This window comes from Pseudorasbora parva, chromosome 10 (genome assembly GCF_024679245.1).
Source record: "Pseudorasbora parva isolate DD20220531a chromosome 10, ASM2467924v1, whole genome shotgun sequence".
NCBI lineage: Eukaryota > Metazoa > Chordata > Actinopteri > Cypriniformes > Gobionidae > Pseudorasbora > Pseudorasbora parva.
In genome coordinates, this window is record NC_090181.1 from 14,572,152 (window position 1) to 14,580,448 (window position 8,297).

The window sequence follows — 8,297 nt, forward strand, 5'->3', positions numbered from 1 at the left end:
CTCAGTTTAAAAGCACAAATCATACACACTTCATGACCTTACATAAATCATAGCCGATTACATTACAGTAATTTCAAATGAATGCAATTAAGCTTGTTATACTTTAAACAAAAAGCTAGTGAATGCATATAATATTGTAATTTATTATGCATGGAAGTGCATTGGGAGTCTTGGATGTAGTGTGTTTTGTGTTTTGTACACTGAACTGTATTTAGGTATTACTGCTCACCATCTTCAAAAGAAAATGCATAAAACACTGTCAGGCTGCATAAGAGGCCATGGACTCTCTAATACTGTATTATGAAAGTACTTTCATCTGCTGCACCTTTTGTTCATTTCCCCCACTTTTTTGTTTTATGTACTTGGCTGCTTTTATATTGTTATGCATCAGAAAACAGATGAAGCAGAAGGGTTAGACCACTGATGGTTTTTCTAATGTCTATTTTTAGTTTTCCTTTAAGTCGTCAGTGCCATCACTCAGACCTGCATTTATTAATTTACCACTGAAATCAGCAGGATGTGAAAAATAATGTGCATAGTTTAATTTGTGTTTACAGTATTGGTCTAAATGGTGCAATTACGCACTTTTAGACTTTTTCAAACTTCCCGAGTGACTCTAAATCAGAATCCTAGAATTATAATATTATGAATTTGGTGAAGAAAACAACAGGAGTATAAAGGATAAAATATACCACACATTAACAAGATGAGAGATTATTTCAGAGCCCTTCTGCCAAGTGCATACTTAAGCTTTGCCAAATCAGACAGTAATTAAGAGGGGATTATATCGCTACCAGACAGGTGTTACATTACATATTCATTGCATTTATTCTCCAAACAAAAATTTGCATTTGTCTTATACAACTCAGAATTTCTTAAATGTACCATTAAACAGCAATGAAATGTTTGTACGTGTCATTTACATATTGGAAAAAGCACTTAACATAAAATTTTACAATGTCACTGGTAAATGTTCTGCTGTAGTTCAGTCTCCAAGACTCAACACTCTGAATAATTTAATCCAAAAGTGAAAAATATTACAAATAAAAAAATAAATGGCAGCACATGGCACACTGTAAAAAAAAAATCAGGTCTCCAAGTGACTGATCACATCTATTTTTTTCCGTTGGCCAAATTGAATTTCTGTGAATTAAAATGCATCAATTCACAGAATTTCAATTCGGCCAACTGAAAAATATCTTATAAAAATACTTCTTTGGGATTTGATAAATAATGTCTCTAAGTGCAAGATTTCTCAGATTTACAGTATGCTAAAATAGTACGTTTCAGAATCTTTGTCAGTGACTGTTTGTTTCTAGTTCAGTTTTAAGTATATTAGGTTGATTGAACACATTGTGTCAACATTAGATATATTTAAGTAAAGTAAACATAATTTAAATGGTTTAATCTTTGAAGCGCCTGAATGCTTTTTGTGTACTTGGCATGCGTGCGTGATGCATGGTTTGGGCTTATATCCACTGATCGGGTGTGCTAAGTAATAAAAAAAAGAACATTACAATCAATGACGGGTGGATGAGATATAAATCATTGTGTTTGTTTTATAAAGATATTTTACGAGCCCTGTGGGACAAATTATTCTGCTTGCCGTCACATGCTTTCAAAACAATTCCCATATGTACTGAGAGAGGAGCTTAAGCTCATTAAATATACAAATCTTATCCAATCCTAGCCATGGGCATTTACTTCCAAGCCTTCAGTAAGGCACGCCTATAGAAAAATAGCGTTTCATGAGAGAGGTTCAAAACCAGGTAGAAAATAGCCTGTGGACGTCATAAATTTACCTTAGACAACAGTATAAAAAAGGCCAATTCATGACACCTTTAAAGTTTAGTGACAACATGTTTACAAGATACAATGACTGTTAGGCTACTGTTTTATTAATGATTGACACAATTTTCAAAACATTTTCTTGCAATATTGCTTCAATACCAAAGGGCTCCCATCAGTAAACAAATGGGAGCCCTTTCAGTCTCTATAGTTAATTTTTCTTGTTATTCCACCCAAATAACTAGATAGTTATTCTATAACTATAGGTTAGTTCACCCAAAAATGATAATTACCCCATGATTTATTCCCTTAAAGGGGGGGGGGTGAAACACTCTGTTTCAGTCAATCTCATGTCAATCTCGAGTACCTATAGAGTAGTATTGCATCCTTCATATCTCCGAAAAGTCTTTAGTTTTATTATATTTATAAAAGAAATATAGGCTGTACCGAGTCTTTCCGGAAAAAAAATGAGCGGCTGTAGGCGTATCGTGCGGGCGGAGCACAAAGACGAGCACGAAGCGGTGACGTCCTCAAGCGTGGAGAAACTCATGGCTATCGATCTCAGCTAATAGATATATAATCCAGAATCAGATCCGAAGTCTGAAATAAATTGAACAGGAGAAACAGCAACAGCCGTCTCTGTGGTATGTACTGTATTTAGTGACCTGTCATCATTTGTGTGTCTTTACTCGCCGTTTATGAGGACATGATTCGGTTTATGGACTATTGTATGCGACTAAACCTTAGCAGTAGCAAGCAAAACGGTTTTGCATGTCAGACTAGTGTAACGTTATACATAGATGATCTCATTGGTTATACGTTATACAACAATGGAGTCTGTTGAATGACGAAGCACACGATCGTGTCGTTTACTGATGTTTACTCATTCGACAACAGCATAGACATTTGAAGCAGTTTTACTCACCGGCTGCTTCCAAAGCAGGACCGAACCTTTATCGCTGAGACCGCTCTGTCAAAAACACACTTCTTTGGTATGATTTGGTAAAGTCCTGACAGCAGTGAACAGTGGAGATCCACTTTGCGACGCGACTAAATCGATGTTGTGAAGCTTCCCGTCATTTCTGCGTTCAAAACGGTTCAAATGCAGCGCTGCCTTCCCGGAATGCTGTGCTGAAGCGTTGAAGTTGCTCGACGTCAACCATAGGAATAAAGTGGAGCGCGGCGCGACCATAGGGCGCGTCAGACGTGTTCACGGATGACTGGATCTGCACCTGAGAGTGTTTACGGGCGTGCATTTGCTCTCTCGCTCTAGTCACGCACGCGCCCTACCGGGAGAAGAGCCCGTACGGCCCATACAAGGACCTTCCGCTCTGTTCACATCGAGTCGAGCAATACTCGAAAAAAACTCTCCGAACTTGAGTATTTTTGACACAGAAATACTCCATCAAACGTCCAACATTAGTTTTTGAAACTTTGTCCATGTTTAGGATGGGAATCCAAGTCTTTAACAGTGTAAAAAGCTCAGTATGCATGAAACAGCATTTCACCCCCCCCCTTTAAGCCATACTTAGCGAACATGGCTTTCTTCATTCAGACAAAGACATTCATAGTTAATAATAATAATAGTTATACATTCCAAAATATCCTGTCTCTTCCAAGCTTTATACTGGTAGTGAAAGGTGGATCTGATTTTAAAGTCCAAAAAAGCGAATCCATCCATCATGAAAGTAATCCATATGGCTCCAGGGTTTTAATAAAGGCCTTCTGAAGCAAAGTGATGCGTTTTTGTAAGAAAAAAAAATCCATATTTTAACTTAAATATCTAGCATCAATATTCGGCGGAAGAGTAACCAACATGACACACGACGTATGAAAGTGGAAGCGAAGAGGATAGAGCAAAACACCGGTCACGAATACAGAAGTCTAAAACGAGAATTTTAAAGAGAAATGTCGGAGGATTTCGATATAAGAGAAGAGGAGCTTGAGTTTGTTGCCCAGCCCTATGTTTATTTGAACCATGAGAGGCACCAAAGCTTACACTACTCCTATCCTATGTCATACATTGCATCAGGGGTTACTCTTTTAAAAATGTTTTTTTTTTTTTTTCTAGAGGAAGTGTATGTAAGATTGTGGCCAAAACTGGTACTGCAATTACTATTCTTTTGCTTGCCATAATTTGACATCATCAAGCTACACCTTGTTTTGAATAGGCATCTCTAGCAGATGGAAAAGTTACATAGTGCAGATTTAAATAACTAGTAGAAAAGAGGAAGAGATGATCGATTCACCTGCCGCAACTGAGGCGCTACAGCGATCTGTCACGTTTAAGAGCGCCAAACTGTATTTATTGCTTGAATTTCATAATAATATTAACATACATTTGTTTTATATCAAGTAACATGCTCTGCCTTTTCTGTCGGTCTCAGTGCCCTCTTTGCTTAAATTTTTTTCACTACGTGAGGAAATGTACTCTTAGAAGATGGCACTACGTATTTGGAATTTTTTAAGTGCCAAAAGGGTTCTTTCTTGTCATTATAGAACCTTTTTAGCATAAAAGGTTCTTTGGAGTGCTAAAAGGGTTCTATAAATGACAAGAAAGAACCCTTTTGGCACTTAAAAAGGGTTCTATATGGAACCTTTCAGGGGTTCCAAATATGTAGCGCCGATAGAACCTTTTCTTCTAAGAGTGTAGATATGTGGCATGAGAGCTTAAGAAAAGTGTCAATTGCGCGAATCTGAGTTGGTAGCCTTGGATTAAGTATGTTTACAAGATTTAATTAATTAATTAAAACTAAATCCATAACATGATCCCATGATGGGAACCCCTAAAATGTTCTATAGAACCCTTTCTTCTAAACATTTCTTTCAGCGTTTCAGTAAAAGAAAGACAACCATAGAGGTTTGACCTGGCATGAGGGTGAGCAAATAATAGCGCACTGGAAATCTCTTGTGTAATCAGGAAAGCTTCAGAAGAGACGAGAAACAGACTCATCAGAATGGCACGTTTATGGATGAATATTCAAAGGGAGTGTGGGCTGAATATTGAGTGTGGGGGGAAATTGATTCAAAGCTAATTACAAGAAAACAGAGGAGGTCCTTGTGGGCTTTTTGTGGAGTCTGGCTAGTTTAAAAGATGAAAAGTAAATTGGCATCTGACAAAGTGAGGAATAAGCCTCTCAACAAAGATGCTCACCAGCAAAAGGGCATCAATTATGGTCCATCTAAAGTGCTCTCTCTTCCTTCAACACCAAGTTTCCCATCTGCCAATAACCTGCATCATGCATCTGGATTTGTTCTACACATACTAATACCACGTCTCTCTGCTAGATTGCTAGTGTCAAAATTGTGATTATACAGCTGTCTGCAAGAGTTTTATTTTAACGATTGTTGAAACTGCTTAAAGAGCAGAACACAAAATCTGTTGAACCATGGACTTGAAATATACTTTCACATATTTTTCTCTGCAAAATATGGTGCTAGATTTAACAGATCCAAGAAAAAAGTTAGGATAATTGGATAAATAACCAGCAATTGCATTACATTCATGTTTATTTCCACATGGATGGACATGCAATCAGAGATTCATTGGCACCAACTTTGCTTTGATCAGTGCAAGCTGAAACAAATTAGCTTGTTTGTCCTTGCAGAAATAGAAACAAAACACTAAACCACTGCAAAGGTCTATTTATTTTTTTCTATTTCCAATCTGCTTAATATGACTCATCATATGAGAAAACAAGAGTAAACAAATTACTTCCTGAAACTGAACATAATATACATCATATGGGCACTTCCTCTGCTCTCACATAGAATTGCCCGTAGAGATGATGATGCTAAATTTAAGTTAGGTTTACTATGCAGGGCTCCCCATCTTATATTTATTATTATAACGATATAATTACTGGTATAATTATTATTACTACTACTCAAACATAAGGGTGCATTTTAGTTCATTAACAATGCCAGAGAACAGTGTAGTTCCTTTATAACTATATATGTTTTGGTGGCTCTCCAAAAAGTTGAAATATGATCCAGTCATTTAATAAATGTAAGATAATAACCAAAAGCCCATTTTTATTCTATAAATATAATTGTATAATAATTAACTGTATCAGCCATTGCATATAAATTGTCCAGCTATGACTAGTTTCACAGGAATATTTATATGAAGAAACATAAAGGCCAAATTCCCTTAGTCATTCATCACACTGAGTAAAACTAAAGAATAGTTCTGATGTTCAGCAAAAGATTGTAGAGCTTCACAAAAAAGAAAGTGGCTGTAAAAAATTGCTAAAGCATTGAAAATCCCCATTTCCACCATCAGTGCAATAATTAAATCTGCAGTAGGTAACTGTAGTGAGGTGAACGAGCGAGAGACATGGGAGGAGCAAGTGAGACCGGGGACGTGATTACAAAGGAGCATCACCTGTGAACCACACCGGTCTCGAGTCCTCTCATGAGGGAGCTCGAAGGCATTTAAGGATGAACAACACCAGTCAAGGACGAGAGAGGACCAGGCCTGGACTTTACATTGAGTTTTGTTTATATTTTGTTAAGTGTGTGCGGGCAGTCGTCCATGAGGGGCTGCCCGCGGTTTACTTTCGTTTTGTTTATTTAATAAAAGTTGTTGAATGTTCGCCAGTGCCCGCCTCCTTCCTTCCAATCTACGAACTTTATTACATTGGTGCCGAAGCCTGGGAGGAAGAAGGGACACGTTGTCGAAGAGCCCTCGCGCGTGAAGACCGAGTGGAGAGCTCGCTGCCGTGCCCCTGGGTCGAGGTGGGGTGGCGGCCATCGTGGAGGGAGCAGAGGAGTCGCCGGTGTTCGCCGTGGGCCGGAGCCAGCTGCAGTCCGCCATGATGGGGAGGAGTAGGGAGCACGGGGCTCGCTGCCAACTGCCCTCAATCGGAGGAGCCACCGCCGGCCACCAGGGGGCGGAGGAGGATCGGGGGGGATCGGGGAGGATCGAGAGGAAGAGCCTCTCGGCTGGTGAGGACTGAGCGGCAGTGTGTCGGGGAACCGGACCAGAAGTTTTTTTTTTTTCCTCTCTCCACTCTCTCGTCCTGTCGCTCGGTCTACATCTCCCGCTTCTCTCGACTCGTCCTCCCATACCCCAGACGCGGAGATTGGGTCCCCGGGGTGGGTGGGTGGGTGGGGGGGGTAGTAGGCACAGTCTCTGGTGTAACCCCTGGCCTGCGAGGGGCGATGGGGGTATGTGGTGAGGTGAAAGAGCGAGAGACATAGGAAGAGCAAATGAGACCGTGGATGTGATTACGAAGGAGCGTCACCTGCGAGCCACACCGGTCTCGAGTCCTCTCATGAGGGAGCTCGAAGGCATTTAAGGACGAACAACACCAGTCAAGGACGAGAGAGGACCAGGCCTGGACTTTACGTTGAGTTTTGTTTATATTTAAGTGTGTGCGGGCAGTCGTCCGTGAGGGGCTGCCCGCAGTTTACTTTCGTTTTGTTTATTTAATAAAAGTTGTTGAATGTTCGCCGGTTCCCGCCTCCTTCCTTCCAATCTACGAACTTTATTAGTAACTTTAACAGTAACTTTTGTAAAAAAAAATTTTTTTTACATATTTGTTAAACATGTCATTATGTCCTGACAGTAAAATATGAGACAGATAATCTGTGAAAAATCAAGCTCTTCTGGCTCCTCCTAATTCCTATTGCCATTTGCAGAAATACACCGCTCCCGGTAAGAAACAACCAATCAGAGCCAGGAGGAGTGTCTTAGCGGTGTCAATCAAGCGTGCTGATCACACCCCTCCCGTGCACATCACGTAGCATACAGGCATTTAAACTCAAGATTACCGGTGTGCCGCAGCTTTGCTTATGGCGGATAAACAATCCAAACTGCTAATTCCTCGAGTGGCACCTGCTCATAAAATAAAGACGGGTAAAAGTAAAAAGACTGATGACGATGATAAAAAAGACAAAAAGAAAGAATTAGATAGAGGCCAAAATTAAACGAGGGTAAATATCGCAGCAGCTTTTCCGAGGTGGAGGGAGCTAACGTTACGTGTCCTGAAAGGGTTAAAAACCGATGCGGAGTTAGCCATAGTTCTGCTTGAGAAGTAAGTATCCCTGCTTGATTTGTTTCATTACTCGAAGTCACTGTGGTGTGAATTCCTCGTCGGAGCCCACTGACTTTAACCACATAACATACAGATAAAATTTCACACACTTTGCAAAGCAACTATTGAAACTTACTTATTCACTGGCTTGACATACTGAAATAATGTACTAACAAAACGCATTTAGCATTACATATCGAGAGAATTATTATATGCATACTGTACCGTTAGTTACCCTTATATTATCTTAATAGCTATTTATTATTTATAAATAGTGCAATTTCATATAGTTACACTACATGTATTGCACAATACGTAATGTTTTGAGGACCAAGTTTGTAGTCAAAGTATGGGCAGGCCATAGTCAATGTAAATCATATAGTTGACGTTTCGTCTGTGCCCATGAATGTGCCATAACTTTTTATCCACCGTCACCGGTGGCACTGCTTGCTTTCTAGCCTGCAAGTT